Below are 18,789 nucleotides of genomic sequence, written 5' to 3' on the forward strand. Positions count from 1 at the left end.
AAGTGTCCAGCTCCAGAACTGTGAAAAAGTAAATATCTGTTGTCTTAAGCCACCAAGTTTGTGGAAATTTGTTACAGCAGCCCTAGGAAGATAATACAGAAATGAGTTTTGTGGCTACACTGCCTTTGCCCACCTCCGAGCAGGTCATGTTCCCTTTGCCCTCTGAGTAGCCCTCTTTCTTTCTTTCTTTCTTCTTTCTTTCTTTCTTTCTTTCTTTCTTTCTTTCTTTCTTTCTTTCTTTCCTTTTCTTCTTCTTTTTAAAGATTTTGTTTATTTATTCATGAGAGATACAGAGAAAGGGCAGAGACATAGGCAGAGGGAGAAACAGGCTCCCTGCAGTGAGCTTGTTGTGGGATTTGATCCCAGGACCCCGGGATCATGACCTGAGCCAAAGGCAGATGCTCAACCACGAGCCACCCAGGTGCCCCTGAGTAGCTCTTTCTTTTCTTTTTTTTAATAAATTTATTTTTTATTGGTGTTCAATTTACCAACATACAGAATAACACCCAGTGCTCATCCCGTCAAGTGCCCTCCTCAGTGCCCGTCACCCATTCACCCCCACCCCCTGCCCTCCTCCCCTTCCACCACCCCTCTTTCTAACTTTAATTCTTTGGAGAACAGATTGGGGGGGGTGTTAGTATCAGTCCTTTCTTTCTTAGAATATCTTCTGGGTCCCTTTAGCAAAGTGACCCACCAGTCCCCAGAGCTCTGCATACCACAAGGAACAGTTGGCAGCAGTCCACCGGGAATAGAATTAAGTACAATTTTGGATTCATCTTCTCCTCTGGGTGGGGCCATCTGACATCCACCTGCATGCCTAACATGCCCTAAGGTGATACTCTACCTCGGCCTGGCCTGAAGGTACCAGGTAACTTTTCTTGGGCAGCTCTATCTTGAAGAGAAAAAAATAAATCAATCTCTGGTGAATGTCTCCAATTTATTCTCAATTTATGGATTAAAGAACTGAGGCTCAGAAAGGTAATATGTAATAGTAAAAAATAAATTTTAATGCATGTATATCTGGATCTAAGCATGTCCCCTTTCTGTAATCATAGTAAGTGCCTTATGTAAAATATGCCAAATAGAAAAAGGTATAGAGTAGAATCAAGACTAGGGTCACTTTTTTTTTTAAAGATTTCATTTATTTATTCATGAGAGACAGAGAGAGAGAGAGGCAGAGACACAGGCAGAGGGAGAAGCAGGCTCCATGCAGGGAGCCCAATGTGGGACTCGATCTGGGGACTCCAGGATCATGCCCTGGGCCAAAGACAGGCGCTAAACTGCTGAGCCACCAGGGCTGCCCACTAGGGTCATGTAAATGCTTTTCTTCACATCTCAAGGAAGGGTGTGTGTGACCTGTTATCAAACAATGACAGGGATTAACCAAGTTGATACTCAGAAAACACTAGAGAAAGGAAGAGGCAGATCAAAGGGAGCTGAGGAAAGAAAAGAGAGGAAGAAGAAAAGAAGAGTTTTAAAGGAAAGAAGAAAAAAGAAATAGGATGGAACAAAGTCTCTCACAAACTCACAGGCTCCAGCTCTGAGTTGAGACACCAGTTGAGAACAGCTGGAAAAAGCAAGTCCAAACTGAAAACCCCCCAGCAATGTGTGGCACTTAGCCAAACTCCAATGCCATGCCTTACATTTCTGGCTGCTGGACACACATTGATTTAATAACAGGCTTCTGGAAGGGGCGGGGAACCAACCTTTCATTAGCTGTGCACGTAGATGTTGTGGTTTCTCAGAGGCAATAATTATAAGCCTTCATCTTCAGAGTTTGGAGCCCATTGACAATAGATACCAGTGTCGGTTAGGAAATAAAGTATCAGCTTCATCATGGATGAGACTGGATTGAAGAACTACAGCTTGGCTCTACTGCCAAGAGAAAGTGCTGTACATTTTCCAAGTCGAGCCCACCGCCCTATCTTGGGTGAAGTCTGCAAAGCAGTAGGCTTGCAGGGGGAACTTTAGATGCAACAGATAAAAAAAGGCACCTCAAAAAAATAAATAAATAAATAAAAATAAAATAAAAAAATAAAATAAAATAAAAAAAGGCACCTCTTTCTGGTGAGAGCAGCCCGAGAGCAGCCCCATGGGTACATGACTTGGCACACAGAGTCAGGGCTGCATCTTAGCCCCCACTGGTCCTCATGGCTCACCAGGTGCTTTTGTTGGTATACTAACCACTCAATTCCTTGCAGTTTTTCTGCCAAGTGAGGACTCACTTCTTAGTATGCAGCATGCAGCATGGAGAAGCTCAGCCCGACTCCAACCTACTGATCCTAACAGAGCACCAGGGAAACCATGGACCTCTAAACCTGCCTCCAGCAGAAGTCCTGGATCCAGGCGTCCTGACTACAATGGAGATGAAGCCAACAAAGGCAACATGGTGCAACATGGTGCTCCTTAAGCAGGTCAAGTGCCCCGAGAAAGTGAAGACAGGCCAACCACACAGGAGTAATGGTCTGTAATGGGCCATCGCTGTCAAGGGACACCAACTAATGCAGAAGTTTAAAAAATTTTGACCAAGACCCACAATAAGAGATACGTTTAAGTTGGTGGGAATGGAAACTGGTGCAACCACTGCGGAAAACAATATGGAGGTTCCTCAAAAACTTAAAGATAGAATTACCAAATGATCTAGTAATTCTACTACTGGCTCTTTATCCAAAGAATAAGAAAACATGAATCCAAAAAGATTTATACACCCTTATTTTTTTTTTTTTTTAAAGAAAGGCAGACTGCCATCTGCAGTGCCTGATTCGGATATGTGTGGAACCTTTAAAGCATGACTACCCTAATTTCCCCTACAGGTGGACCTTGAGAGCTTGTTTGGAGGTTCTAGCAGAGGAGTGCAATTACTCCTTTACAACTCGCCCAAAGAACAATACTCCTCTTTGGGGAAGGTCAACCTCTTGGACTGACCAAGTGTGCAGCTTTGGGAAAGATGCACAAGGAGCGGTGAGGGAGGAAGGGGACACCAGCCTAGTCAGGAAGATCAGCCAAGTCAATACTAGTGATCAGTGTTTGTCACAGATGTCACAGCCAGATCACCCTCACATTATATGCATACAATGCATTCCTATGTTTATTGCAGCATTATTTACAATAGCCAAATTGTGGAGGCAGCCCAAGTATCCATCAACTGATGAATGGATAAAGAAGATGTAATATTATATATATATATATATATATATATATAGACTATATATATATATCAGTCATAAAAAAAGAATGAAATCTCCCCATTTGGAACAACGTGGAGAGAACTAGAAAGTTCTCTACTATAATGCTAAGCAGAATAAGTCAGAGAAAGACAAATACCATATGATTTCACTCATGTAGAATTTAAGAAACAAAACAAAGGAGCAAAAGAAAATAAAAACAAAAACAAAATAAGAGAGAGAGAAAGACAGACAAACCAAGAAACAGACTCTTCACTATAGAGAACAAACAGATGGTCACCAGAGGCAGGTGGGATGGGGGATAAGGGAAATTGATGATGGGGATTAAGAAGGGCACTTGTCATGAGCACTAGGTGATGTATGGAATTGCTGAATCACTAAATTGTACACTTGAAACTAATATTATACTGTATGCTAACTGGAATTACAATACAACAAATTAATACATAAATACATAAAGATATGTTTTATAACGTGATCCATCACGTGTGCACACACACACAAACTGAAATAAATATTTCAGTAACTATATTTACAGCATTCTCCATATTTATGTGATGTAAATCTCAACCTCTATTGATTTCAACCTTTAATCAGTCACAACACCAGTTTGAAAAGTTCTGATCTAGTGGAAGTCAAACTCCTACCCCATCAATCAGACAAATGATTCTCCTTCCGTATGGAGGCTTCGGTGATAAGGGTGGAGTGAAAAGCAGACATCACCTTCCTGATATTTCATACAGGAATTACCTGCACATTCTAGGGGCCTCAGAAAAGTGGAAGGGAAAAGAGAGTCTGACACTGCCCTGGCAATACAGACACAACAGTCTGAACGGTGCGGATGACAATTTCAGAAATACCCAAAGGTTCAAGTGCTTCTTTTAATTAAAGAAACGTTTTGTTTTGTTTTGTTTTGTTTTATTTCTTGAACCGTGACTTGAATCAAAAGTAGTTTTTTTGTTTGTTTTTTCTACAAATATGCCTCCTAAGATGGTTTCAAAGCATGACCAAATCAATGCATTATCTGGTGACTCAACCAGAACAAACCAAAACAAAAACATCCTGTGAACTGAAGCAATATTTTGTTCCCTTCAAGCCTCGATGGATCCTGAGACACAAGGACTCTGAAGCAGAAGGGCCCTGGACTTCGTTCTGTTCTTCCTCCTAACTTGTATGCTGTGTCTGCACTGTCCTCCGTTACTCTCAGCTCTCGTACAGATCCCCAAATGCTTCGTACCTCTAAGCCTCTGCTCACTCAGCTACTTCTATTTGGTTACCCTTCCTTCTAGCCCCTGCATCCCTGTCTGCCTGCCTCCCGACTCGTCTCTCAAAGCTCAACTTCATGATCACTTCACACATTAATCCTTCACTTTTTCAACAAACTTCAGGTGAAGATTCACCCGATGCCAGGATCCATCCTGGTTTTTTGGGGGATCCAAAGGTGACCAACACACATTATTACATGATACTATGCATGGCACTAGTCAAGTATTTAGAAAATAATGTGGTGAGTGTAGTCATCTGAGCAAACATATAGAGTATTATCAGAGCACAGAGCAGGGTTCCTTCGCTCAATGTCATGGGCCATGTAAAGCTCCCTGGAGGAGCTCAGGTTTGACCTGGCTGAAAGTGTGGAGGGAGTGGGGATTCTAGGGGTCAGCAACAATGGAAGTAAATGTCATTAAGCCCAATTTACAGATGAAGAAACAAAGGCATAGAGTGGTTAAATACATTTCCCAAAGTGCTAAGTTATCAATTAACAGAGCTGATACTTGATCTTACTGCACATGGACTCCATGGTAGGTTTCCTAATCATTAACTTGAATCATCTTTTATTTGCCATGAGAATTCAGACAAGGAGGCAATCCCAGTGGACAAACAGAAGAAAGAGGCTCGGTAGCATAGGCCTGGCTGTTAGATCCATGGTAAAGCCAAGTATTAAGCCCAGAGAGGATGACCCACGGGGGCAGGATTTGGGGTAGGGGATAGGATCAAACCTTCACACACAGGACTTGTAAAAAAGCATTAAGTCCTTCTAGAGAATCTATATCAATGTTATGTGTTGTCTGAATACTAGTCATTTCGAAGCCAAAGTGTCCTTGGACAATGTATTTATACTTAAGCTTCCCTTTCTGTGTGTGTATGATGGAGGGAGTGATGTGTCTACCTTATGTGCTGTGATGAAGATTATATTAAGTGTATAAAACCCTGGGCTTAGTTCCTGGGGCACAGCATGTGCTGATTCACATTACTTCTGCTTCCCCTTTGCGTCCCTTAGATTTTCCCTCCCCTGCTGAGACTATATACCTAGGTCCGTCCACTTCCTCTACCTCAGAGTGAGCAGCAGCCTGGAACCCAACCCCATCCTGGTATAAGTGAGTCCCTGGGGACAACCCTGCCAGGGAGTAGCTGGGATCAGAGTCCCAGGGCACTGAGCAGAGCTTGTTAGAGTGAAAATGGGAGAACAGGGTCTGTCTTTAAGAGCTGTCCAAGGAAGCCTGGAACCACCCATCCCCTGCAGGAAAGAACTGCTAATTGTGTCATTAATAATACTTAGCATTCTCCCCATGCTTTTCCAAGCTAATTAATTCTGCTCCAAATCCTGGAAAACAAATGACTGGGTGTGTTGGAGACAAGCTTCTATTTCTGAGATAGAAGGGTGGAGAAGCTTGTCCTCCCTAATGACCAGGGGAAGGGAAAAACTGTTTTACCACTTCTGAGGGTCAAGTTGCTCAAAATGCGCAAAAGGCATTGAGTCCTGGTGGGGACTTGCCTTCTACCCCGAAGACCTTCTTCAAACAGGAACACTCTCCCAAGGGTACCAAGATGCAAGGCTCACCCTGCCCTAGGACACTGCCCAGAAGTGGCAGGTGTTGTTAAGCTGGCACCATGGTCTGGAGGTAAAAGTTTATCCTCTTCTTTCCCAGAACCAGGGTGGAGCTCATGCACCAGAGGATGGGATGTGTAGGTAGCTAGTCAACTCTGCTGCCCTTGAACTCAGCAGAGACTAACTTTACAGACCAGGATCTGGGGGTTCCAAGAATCGGACCCAGGTCCCTCCCTTCACAAAAGTACAGAGTCAAGCATGAGAGACAGAAGTAGCAAGTAAGTGAAGAGAAAGCTAGAAAAACAGAAAGAATGACTCTGATAAGGACGCACCAAGAACCTGTGGTAGTCCAAGAGGTACAGAATGGGTTCCTGGAGGGGATCATTGTTTGAGCTGTTTGGGAGATTGATTAAGAGACAACAAAGAAAGAATTGGAGCGGTTGGGCAGGGGAGGAATAGCTGTGCAGGTGCTTAGGGTCAAGAGGAAGCAAAGCCCATTTGGGAATGTGAACAGAGCCCCATGCACTGTGGGCATTGGGGGATTGAAATTAGACAGTGACTTTGTCATCACAGAGCAGAGAGAGGCCAGTGGGAAGACACACTGATGCAGAGACATGCATAATACATGAAGACGGGCTCTGGTGGAGAAGAGATTGAATGAAGTAGACACTACTTTTGCCTTTCAGGGAAGGATCAAGCCAGTGACAGATGAACAGAGGAGGCCAGAGGAATTATTTCTCAGGCATGAACTTTTGCCAGAAGCTCCAACCTCCCCAAGATTCTGATTCAGTAGATCTGGTTGGGGCCCAAGAACCTACACTTCTAGCAAACAGCCTAGGCTACACAGATATGGCATATCTACAGGTCTTCCTCGGAAGGTGCGGTAGAGAGGTCTTGGTGCCCAGGCTGACCTCACGGGTCCTCTGACTCTGGTCTGTGCTGTTTGCAAAGAAATGTATGGTGCCGCAAGGGGAATTTCCTTCCCATCTTCCAGTGTTCTACCTTTCAAATCCAGAAAATCTCCTGAAACATGACTTTCCAGATTCTCTCCCTGGTAGTAAGGTCCTTGAGAGAAGGGTGCATCTTGTTTAAACTCAGAGACTGCCCAGGTAGATTTCCCATGCTTGTTTAATAAATGGAGCTCATTACCATTTCTTTCCTAAAAAGCGTCCAAATGTTAGCAGCCATCATGGTTATTTGTAAGGATACAACCTGTTTGGGTGACTCCCCATCCTAATTTCTCTTTTAAAAATAGGAATATGGCCTCTAGTTACTCTAGCACAGTTGGCACAGAGACCAATGATTTCACATGCTTGTGGTGTTGTAGTGCATATGCGGTCACCGCAAAGTGCAACAGATATAAGCAAACTCAGATGTGTGACTTTACTAGTTACTAGTTATAGAATTCCAGAAAAGTGAACTATTCCCTCCATATTACAGTTTCTTCTTTAATAAAGTGAAGGAACTAAATAATATAGTCATTGGTTCATTCATTCAATAAATAATGATCAAGCACATACACAGGGACGACTAAGCACTATCCTACGTGCAGGGAGTCAATGGTCAATAAGACACACTCCATCCTCCCACCCCTCCCACCCCATCCTGATGTTACAATGATGGATAATGAGATCACCCCCTCTCCACACAATCACCCGTACCCAAAGTTTGGAAGCATCTTGGAACTGTCCTCCTACATCTTCCTACCAATCACCATGTCTAGATCATTCTATTCCCTAAATAACCCTATAATCAATTCCCTCTTTTCCATCTCCGTTATTGCATAGATATCCCAACCACCCCTGCCTTTCATAGGATTCATTAAGGCTCTTCCTTTTCCTTGGCCCCCACCTGCTCTTTCTCAAACGTAAATCTGATTCTGCTACCGCTCTGTTTATATGCCCTCCCTGACTCCCTGTAGTCACTGGGTGATGGTGATCATTCTTAAAAGCAACCTCTTACCAGACATTGTTCTAAAGGGCCTTGCATACGTTAACTCACAGCAACCGTGCAAAGTTTCGACTCTGTCTCCATATCTGCTAGTTCTTTGTCTACAAAGTGTCAGGTTATTTGTCCCTTAAGCCCTGTCCTCTCAGGTTCCTGGATACTGCAGGGGGTGTGGAAGCCTGCAAGCTACCCTTCCCAGGCTCCCTGGTCAGGGGCCTTGTGGTGGGGCTCTAGCAGCTGGAGGCATGGAGGCACTGGGGAGAGACTGGAAAGCTGGAGGAAGGGAGAAGTTTGTGCCTTGTTCTGTTTGCTCCCCCCTGCCACGCGTGCTTCCCCCACAGCGGGAGCTGCTTGATGGGAGAGCAGCTTCTGGCCTGCCTGATGGCAGCAGCAGCAATGACGGCCTCTAGCAGACCAGCAGCCCCTGCAGGCTGGGCTCCCGCGAAGTCCGGTAAGCACCTCCTCAGCTCCTCGTCACCCTTTTCTCCCATTTATTCTTATATCTCTTCCCAAAGATTCTAACAAATGGCATGCATTGAGCCCTTCCCTGCTGGAAATATCTGCAGGGCATTCTGTTTTTCTGCACTGCATATTGATGGATACGCCACTTAACGCAGGAGAAACTGAGGCACAGAGGGGTCAAATAATTTGTCTCAAGTTCAACAGCGAGGGGACACCAGAATGCACAGCTGGGGTGGGGGGGACAGAGACTAAATGAAGTCCAAGTTCTTTACATGTGTCATTCAAAGCCCTTCATGACTGTTTCCCTGTCTGCACCCACACCTCACAGTCTAGTTGGAGAGTGACACCTGGTAGGGGACTGTGTTCTGTTCTTGTTTTTGTTGCTGAATAAATGAATGAATGAATGCCAAATGCACCATACTTGTGTAAAACCACAGCAGGATCTGTGACTGTAGCAGATGTTTGATGGATCAGTGAGAGGAAGCACATAATAAACAAATGAATGAACTCCAAGCACAGGACAAGTCGACCTGAGAAGCAATCCCCTACCTCTGTATTCCTTTCAGTCTCAGAATTGGTGCGTGCTGCATCCAAGACACTGAACATTCACATTTCTTACAGAGTCAGTGTACAATAAATACACATTTGTTAAATGAATGGATGAATCAATCAAGCAAAAATGTGATCAATCAAAGCCAGGGCTCAATGCTGCTTGAAATTCTAGTTTATCAAAATATAAAATTTTCCAGGAGCATGGAACAGAAAGAAGCATTACATTCTCCAAAAAGAAAAACCTTCAACGTAGCAGCCCACAAATAATTAGATGTTAATGTTTCTAACTTGAAAAAAAAAAAAAAGGCCACAGTTAATCTCAGGGGACATCCTGTATGAAAAAGGAAAAAACAATGAGTCATGGATTCTAACCTCCTATTTATAATCTAGGTCCACAAATGATCTGTTGCTAAAGGAGAAGAAAGCCATTAATCTCCCAACTCAGGGAGCAATTTTATATTTTGAATAAAAACAAAATAAACAGCATTAAGGAGGGAAATAAATCAGATATGCAGTAATTAGTTTGAAAGAGCCGGATTTTCCTGCCTAACACTCTCTTTGGAACTTAAGCCTCATCCATCAAAGCGAAAGTGTATCCGATGACACAGAGATTTTCCATTCCCTTTTCAGACAAAATTAGTCTGTTGATCTGAATAGTAAATTGACAGGACCCAGAAGGGAGGGTGGGAGTGATGGGGCTATGGCAGAGGTAGGATCTGATACTTAATAACATTTGGTGAAGCCCTGACTCCAGCACTTTTAACCTCCTACCCTCTTTATTCATTAATTTGTTAGTTTTCTATCTGTGGAATCTAAAAAGATTGAGGATTTTTAAAAATAGAATCTTAAAGGGACCTTATTAATTTTCTAAGGCAGTGTTCTTATTTTACAGATTTAGAAAGCTCAGCCCAGTGATAGTAACTGGCTTGCTTAAGTTTGCACAACCAAATCAGCTGAAACTCCAAAACCCACATCCTCCCAGCCCTTTCTCAAAAAGCTCAAAAAAGACAAAAGCTCCAAGGATCATCAAGGGGCTCCTGACTTCAGGCAAGATCTTTGATTTTTTGCACCACTTTCTGGATGGGAGCCCCCTTTATGCTAAATTATGGAGAAGATCTACTTCGCTTTCAGATTCCACTTTGTGTAAGCTCCTTCAGACGTTGTTCTTTCCAATAATAATAAAAAAAAAACTTTTTCCAGATTCCTCTATCATTCGTTGGTACCTTATTTTGAATTCTAATTATTATATCCTCTCTCCCTATTATTTTTGAATGTCTTGCTGGAAGAATTTTTTCAGCAGCAGTTTGGTAACTAATTCATTTGAGGCACAAGCTTAATAAAGTCTCTCCAGATATATTTACAAATCCTTGCATAGAATTTTTAAAAATGTTGAGCTCTGTGTATAGCATGTCCCTTTCATCTCTCACAATCTCAGCTATTCAGTTTGGGTCTATATATCCAAAGATTAATGATCACATCAGTAGAAAGAGCAGGGAGATGTAGAAAGATTAAGGCACTGATTTTCTATAATAATATTGGCTAATGCTAATTATATATATAATTTTTAATAATAATATTAATTATCAGAATAATTCAAAAGTTGGCTCTAAGTTATATACCTAGCAATAATGAATAATTAAATAATCATTCATTCATATAACAAAAAGCTATTTAACCATTGAAAATGATCCAGAGAGGAACACGTACTAACATAGAAAGGTGTTCGAAGTGCATTGTTATATGGGGAATGTGAAGATTTATCAAATGACACTTATTATATAATCTTATTTTTTACCAAAAACAAAGGAGCAGATTTTTACTGAAAAAAAAAACTTTTGTATTGCATTTTATAATAGCACATAGATTGTTTTTGTTGTTTTTTTTAAGATTTTATTTATTTGAGAGAGTGAGCATGAGAGAGAGACAGAACACTAGAGAGAGCACAAGTAGGAGGAGGGGGCAGAGGGAGAGGGAGAAGCAGACTCCCCACCGAGCAGGAAGCCTGACGTGGGGCTCCATCCCAGGACCCTGAGATCATGACCTGAGCTGAAGGCAGATGCTTAACTGACTGAGCCACGCAGGTGCCTTTCTTTTTGTTATTTTTAAATATAAAGTAAAACTACCCAAATCATTGCCCTGCACAATTTGAGCAATAAAGGGAGACATTATGCCTAAGTGTTCTCACTCAGGGAATATGTAAATCCTGGGGAGGAGAGGGTCCTGGGTGGTTCCATCCTTCTTCTCAGTACCACGCTTCATTTTACGTATTGGTTTGTTTTCATGTAAGACATTCTCTTTGAACAAAAGCTCCCAAGGGCAGATACGTGCATGTGTCTTGCTCAGTTTCCTTTGGTCATGATCGGAATAAGTCCTTATCTACGGGTATTTTCTTGGTGTGGACAAAAGTAGGAACATAAACAGTCATCGAAAGGCTTTGATGTATCAGGTGTTGTCCTAGGACTTTTCACAAATGCTATCCTGTTTGTCCTCATGGCTCTGAGAGATAGGTGTGATTTCTTCTCATTTTAAAATGCAGCAGTAGAAGCTCAGACAGATGCAGTGACCTGTCCATGTTCCCTGAGGTGGACCATGGTTAGACTGAGAAGGGAACCCGGAGCCAGGAGAAACAAGTCCTGACTTCTGGCCAACTCACAGCATGTAGCCTTCCAGCGAGGCTGGTGTCAGGGGTTGAATCGTGTCCCTGCCCCAAATTCATATGTTGAAATCCTAACCTCTCGGTACCTCAGAATGTCACTTTATATGGAGACAGGATGTTTATAGAGGTGATCAGGATAAAACAAGGTCATTCTGGTGAGCTCTAATCCAACATGACTGCTGTCCTTATTCTAAGAAGGGAAAATTTGGACACAGATGTGTACAGAGGGAAGACCACGTGACCAGGCAGAGCTACAGGGAGAATGTCATGTGATCATGAAGATGACCAAGCCAAGGAGAGAGGTCTGGAACAAAGTCTTCCCTCACAGCCCTCAGAAGGAACCAACCCTGCTAATACCTTGACTTTGAGCCTCCAGCCTCTGGAACATGGGCAATAAATTTCTATTGTTTAAGCCACCCAGTCTGTGACACTTTGTTACAGTAGTCCTAGTAAGCCAATATAGCTGGTCACCCCATGAACACAATGTCAGTTTAGATGGGAGAAGGGGTACCCCCTGAGAACACAGGGAAGTTTGAGGCTACTCTATGGCTTTAAAGAATGGAATAGGGAAGCAGAAGGCTTTGAGGAATGGAATAGAGAAGGGGGGAAAAGCACAGTTGGAAAGAGGTCCCACAAAGCCCAGCTGCCTTCCTACCCATGTGGCCTATGCCAGCCCTACTATCAGGAATAAATCCACAAAGTAAATTATTCAGAATTGTGTGTATTGGGACCAAGAAGTGCATAATTTAATTTTTTTTTTCTTTGCAGCAGATGTACCTTTTTAATTTGATTTTATTTTAGGCTAAAATTACAATATTAAATTTTAATATTCAAACATTAGCAGGACTTTGCTTTCCCTGCACATCTACCATCTCCTTCCTCCAGCATATGCAGAATAGCTATAGGGAAGGGCCAGATGCCACAATTTGGAAAGAGGACCAGGCCATGGCTGCTGGTCCAGTCCCTGCACCAGAGTGAATGTGTGTGGCCTTGAACACAAGGCTTTGCTCCTCGGAGGTTCAGTTACCTCTGCTGCCAATGGTGGAGTTGACCTGGGTGTTTTTAAAGTTTCTCCTGCTCAAAGTGTCAGCAGGTAAGTGTATCTCTAGGGACTAGGAGGAGCCAAATAGAGATCAACAACAGATGGCAGTGCAGGAGTGGAATGTAAATCCATACGTCTGCCCTCGCCAGAGCAGGCAGGATCTTGAGGAGCCGTGGAAGGTGAGCATCTCCAAGTGCTGATAGGTGTGTTCACTGAGCGGGATCTCTATAGATTTTTCAGGACCTAAACAAAAGTTCATAATGTCTGTTCCTTATCCTCCATTGTAAATGGTAAGATACAAAAGTTACATGTGTGCTAAAAATAAAAGATTTTCTGACTGCAGAATCTTGGATATTTTATTCAAGCTTCTGTGATTGTGGAGGTGTGTGTGTGTGTGTGTGTGTGTGTGTGCGTGTGCACTCACGCACACGCACACACCTATATCACATAGAAGGTGTTTCAGTTTCCCTGGTAGCCCAAGCAGGTTCTTTGTCTTCTGGGGGTGGTGATTAAGCTTTAAGAAGCAGGTGATTCGATAATCCTTCCTATTCTCCACTCAAGAGGCTGCTTCTTAATGTCTACTATTGGTGAAAGTATGAGTTGGCGTCATTTTACTTAGTACTTGGATCTTCTCTACAGCCCCACAGGTTGGGAGTGTCTCTGCTGTTCCAGATGTTCTCACCCTACAGAAATTCTTTGCCAAAATTTGGAATGAAGTTGGGTAGAGAATTTGGTCTCTTCTGGCTCCCTTCTTAATCAGCCCCATCAGTCAAATGCAGCAAACTGCAAAAATACTGGAAGTTCTTCACTGAAGAGTCAGGTAGTGCCAGAAAATTATTCTGATGTAGTAAAAGCAAATAATGGTTTTCCAGCTAACTGAGAAGTTTCCTAGAAAATGCTTCTGTTTTTAGGCCTTAAAGAGGAGGGACACTCTACTATATAACATAACCTAATCAAAGGACTGTCATTCTTTGCCGTATTCTGTTCAAAGCTAGCCACAGGTTCCGCCCACACTGAAGAGGAGAAGATTATATAAGGGGTACCTCATCAGGAGTTAGCTTAGGGTCTGTGTATACCCCACTATGATTCTTATCATAATTTTGAATGCCTTCCCAGCCCCGTTCTACTTCCTTCCTCCCTAGCACAGTAGCAAAAGTGGATGACTAGCCTGGTGGAATAGAGAAGAGATGCATGAGCCCTGCCTCTTAGTTCAATAAATATTTTATACAACACCACTGAGCTGGGAATTTCTTAAGTAAAGTGAACAAATACATGAACAATAAAAATGATCACTGCATACATCTATTATTTACCGTGTTCTATGAGCCTTACTAAATATTTCAGTTATTTTGTTAAATATAGTAGGTTTCCATTACAAGTCCCATTTTGTAGACTTGGAAGTCAGGATTCAGAACTTGAGCAAGATCTGTCTGACTCAAGAGCATCAATTCTTGGGACATCATAATAATAAAGGAAAAAATTCATGGAGTGCTTAATAGGTTTCAGGCAGTGTTCTGTAGGTCCTACATATATGAATGAACTCATTTAATCTCATTAATGAGGTAGGGACCACCATTAACTCCATTTTATATATGAAGAAACTGAGGGTAAGAGAAGTTAGTTAACTTGCTTTAGATCACATGGCTGGTAGGTGGCAGAAATGAGATTAACCAGAAAGTGTGCTCCCAGAAATTGCGTTCTTATTCTCTGTGCTATCCTGGCTGCCACTGCCTTGAAGATGAAAGAGTAGGTCTTAGTATATCTACCCTCCCAAGGTCTAGCAAAACGGATAACCCATAGCAGAACCTGTTTCTATGCTCTGCCTGTAGACGGAGCGCTTTAAAAAAAAAAAATAAAAGAATAAAAAAAAAAAACAAATAAAAGTTAAAAGATTCTTCATCAAGAATTATCTTTAATTTTAGAAGCAACACACTTCGTTTGAATTATCTGGTCAAAAATTGACTTAGAGCCTTCTAAAATATTTTTATGCGACCAATGATTTAGACATCTAGTCCACACAGAGAAGTATAATGACTAGAATTCTAAGCTATGAGTTCAAATATGGAGCTAAACTGAGTGAATGTTTGATGATATTAAGGAATTATTGTGGTGTTCATTTCCTAGAGCTGCTGTAACAAATTACAACAGACCTAGGTGCTTAAAAGCACAACAGAAAGGTACTACCTTATGGTTCTAGAATCTGAAATGGATCTCATTGGGCTAATAGAAGATAACAGCAGGACTTCATCCCTTCTAGAGGCTCTAGGGGAGAGACTGTCTCTCTACCTTTTCCAGCTTCCACAGGTCAGCCCATTCCTTGGCCCATGGCTGCCTGCCTCCATCTCCAAGGCCAGCAGCACTAGCTGTGTCCTTTCTGTTCCACCATGTCTATGGTTCCCCCTCCCTGCTTCCCTCTTCCCTTTAAGGACGTTAAGGACTCTTGTGATTTCATTGGGTCCACCTGGATAATCCAGGATAATCGCCCTATTTTAAGGTCAGCCAATTAGCAACCATAAATCCATATACAACCTTGATTCTCCTCTGTCATGTCACCTGTTCACAGCCTCAGGGATCAGGGCATGGACATCTCTGGGGAGCTATTATTTTGCCTGCTACAACTATTGGTTTTCTTTGTGTTCATTTTTTGCGGGGGGAAGCGATAACTATTGTGGTCATTATTTTTTTTAATCCTTATCTTTCAGGGATACATGTTGCATAATTTACAGATGAAAGGATAGGATGTTTGACATCTCCTTCAAAATAATAGCAGAGAAGAAAAGACGGACATTGAGATAAAGCTGGCCATGAGCTGAGAATTGTTGACGCTGTGTGTTTGCTATGTGGTGGTTCACTGTGCAATTATTTTAAAGATTTTATTTACTTATTCATGGGAGACACAGAGAGAAAAGCAGAGACACAGGCAGAGGGATAAGCAGACCCCCTGAGGGGAGCCTGATGTGGGACTCGATCCCAGGATTCTGGGATCATGACCTAGGTCAAAGGCAGATGCTCAACCACTGAGCCACCCAGGTGCCCTCACTGTACAATTCTGCCCACACTCGAATGCATTTAATATTTTGCATAATAAAAAAATGACTGAAAGAAGAGACTGGGGGACCAAGAAATCATAGCATAAACTGAGTCATTCTGTGTGCCAGGCACTATGCTAAATGCCTTACTTGACTCTCAGAAGAGCCCTGCAAAGAATTCACAGCTCCCCTACACTAAGAACCTGCTGCTCTGATAGGTTATACGACTCCTCCAAGTACACCAATAACCAGGTTCTGAGTCCAGGTTTTCTCTGATTTCAAAGCTCATTATTTTAAGTTAAATCCTCAAACATAGATTAAGTGACTATTTAAGCCACTAGTAAGGTTACAATATTTTAGGGGATGTGATGCTCAGTCTCAAGGGGATCAAGGCCTAGAAAATATCTGTTGAATTGTAATTCTGGTCCTAGCTCCAACCACTTACAAATGATGAAAGACAAATGATCTCAGTCCCACAGACCTCCATCTGTCCTCCATGATGAGATCACAGAATCCATTTTGCAAATTGTAGAGAAGAGCAAGGAAGATCAAATTTAAGTTAAAGCCATTATGAACAGTGGCGCCTGGGTGGCTCAGCCAGTTAAGTGTCCAACTCTTGGTTTCTGGTCAGGCCATGGTCTCAGGGTCCTGGGACTGAGCCCCATGTTGGGCTCCATGCCCAGCACAGTATGCTCAAGATTCTTTCCCCTCCTTCCCACTTTGCCCCTTCCTCTGCTTGCTCTCTCTTTCAAAAATAATAATAATAATATAATAATAATAAATACAATCTTACAAAAGTCATTATGAACAGTTAAGGGCTATATAAGTAAGAAGGACAAAATACAACAATGGTGATGATACTGTGGTTGAAAATGAAAAGGCCCATGGTCTGCACACAAAGAAGGAGAGTTTTTATGTACTGTCAAGTTCTCCCAAGCCTTATGGGTTTCTGTTTTTTTTTTTTTTTTTTTTTTCTTCGTGAAAGTGTCAAATTCTCACATAGTGAGGCTGACCCTAGGAATACCCAGGACAGTGACATTTCAGAGTGACTGCAGAAAAGCCTGGTTATTGCACTGAAGTCTCTTCCTACGTGAGCCACTGTACGTAGCTCACAGGGACAGTCATGTATGGGAAGCAGGGATTATTTTCACTATGGTGACTGGGAATGCATGATATCTTATATTAAAGAGGAGACAGGAACAGATGGTGTCAAATGCACATTAACCTTCAATGTGATGTCCTTCAGGATCCAGTCCCAGCTGGAATCTCCAGCTTTATAACCCATATTCCAGGCATATATACATAGCTTTCATTCCAGCCTGACCTAACGTGAAGTTCCTGGGAAAGCCATGCCAATTCACTACCTTATTCGCAATTCTCATGCGAGTACACACTTCCTCTACCCTTTGCTTGGTTCTTACTCATTCTGTAAGATTCAAGTCAGGTTCTTTTTTAGGAAGACTTTGAATTCGACATCCCTGCTTTGACTTCCATGAAATTCTATGACTCCCATACTATATTGTGTTATTCATTTTAGCACTAGACCAAGAGGTACTGAAAGTAGCTGTTGACTTTCCTTGCTCTATCTCTATTTTCTAGAGAAGGACAGAGAACATAGTATTTTGTGATTATATGTTGAATGAAAGACAGTATGACACAGAAAATAAATATTATTTAAAGTACCTCTCCTTCTAAGGGAGTGGTTCTTTGTAATTGAAGGTTTCTTTGCTGAGCACCGGATTTCTTGTGAGTGCGCCAGCATGGAAACAGCAGCCTGAGATCAATTGTTGTTCTTCATAGTCAAAAAGAAAAAGAGAGAGAGACTTCGACAAAAACAAATATTGTTAAAATATCCATACTACCTAAAGCAATCTACAGATTTAATGCAATCCCAGTCAAAATGCCAACACCATTTTTCATAGAACTAAGACAAGCAATCCTAAAAATTGTAGAGAACCACAAAAGACCTCAAAGAGCCAAAGAAATCTTGAGAAAGGAAAGCAAAACTGGAGATATCATAATTCCAGATCTCAAGTTATATTGCAATAAGGTAACAATTGAAACAGTATGATACTGGCTTAGATCAGTGTAATAGAATAGAAAACCTAGAAATAAAGCCACAGGTATATGGCCAATTAATCTTTGACAAAGGAAGAATGAAGATACAACAGGAAAAGGCAGCTTCTTCAACAAATGTGTTGGAAAAACTGAATAGCCACATGCCAAAGAATGAAACTGGACCACTTTTTTCACCATACACAAAAATAAACTCAAAATGGATTAAAGACATAAATATGAGACCTGACCATAAAAATCCTTGAAGAGAGCATAGGTAGTGATATCTCTGATATCAGTCACAGCAAAATTTTTCTAGATATGTCTCCTAAGGCAAGGGAAATAAAAGCAAAAGTAAACTATTGGGACTAACTACATTGGATTAAAAAGTTTCTCCATAGTGAAGGAAACAGTCCACAAAACTAAAAGGTAATCCAACTGAATGGGAGAAGATATTTGCAACTGATATATCTGATAAAGGGTTAGTATCCAAAATATATAAAGAACGGATACAACTCAATATCCTAAAACAAACAATCCAATTAAAAAAATAGGCAGAACACATGAACAGACATTTGTCCAAAGAAGACAAACAAATGACCAACAGACACATGAAAAGATGCTCAACATCACTCTTCATCAGGGAAAAACAAATCAAAACTACAATGAGTTATCACCTCATACCTGTCAAAATGGTTAAAATAAAAAACACAAGAAACAACAAGTATTAATGAGGATGTGGAGAAAAAGGAACCCTTTTCCACTGTTGGTAGGAATACAAATTGGTGCAGCCACAAATTGGTGCAAATTGGTTCTATACAAATAGAACTACCCTACAATCCAGAAATCATACTAGTGAGGATTTACTCCAAAAATATAAAAACACTAATTCTAAGGGATACACACATCCCTATGTTTATAGCAGAATTACTTGCAACAGCCAAAGTATGGAATCAGCCCATGTGACTATCAATAGATGAATGGATAAAGAAGATGTGGTATTTATATACAATGGAATATTATTCAGCCAGGAC

At 41.7% G+C, this 18,789-nt stretch overlaps 1 long non-coding RNA gene across 1 annotated transcript; it reads right to left on the reverse strand.

Moving 5' to 3' along the window:
* Positions 1-1,119: 1,119 nt before the first annotated feature.
* On the reverse strand, positions 1,120-1,588 carry LOC129502538 (uncharacterized). The gene is made up of 2 exons (XR_008662981.1): positions 1,530-1,588; positions 1,120-1,356 (listed from the first exon to the last, which is right to left on the reverse strand). It is a non-coding gene; the product is annotated as an uncharacterized LOC129502538 (long non-coding RNA).
* Positions 1,589-18,789: the final 17,201 nt, after the last annotated feature.

The sequence above is a fragment of the Nyctereutes procyonoides genome, unplaced genomic scaffold (assembly GCF_905146905.1).
Source record: "Nyctereutes procyonoides isolate TBG_1078 unplaced genomic scaffold, NYPRO_anot_genome, whole genome shotgun sequence".
Taxonomy (NCBI): Eukaryota; Metazoa; Chordata; class Mammalia; order Carnivora; family Canidae; genus Nyctereutes; species Nyctereutes procyonoides.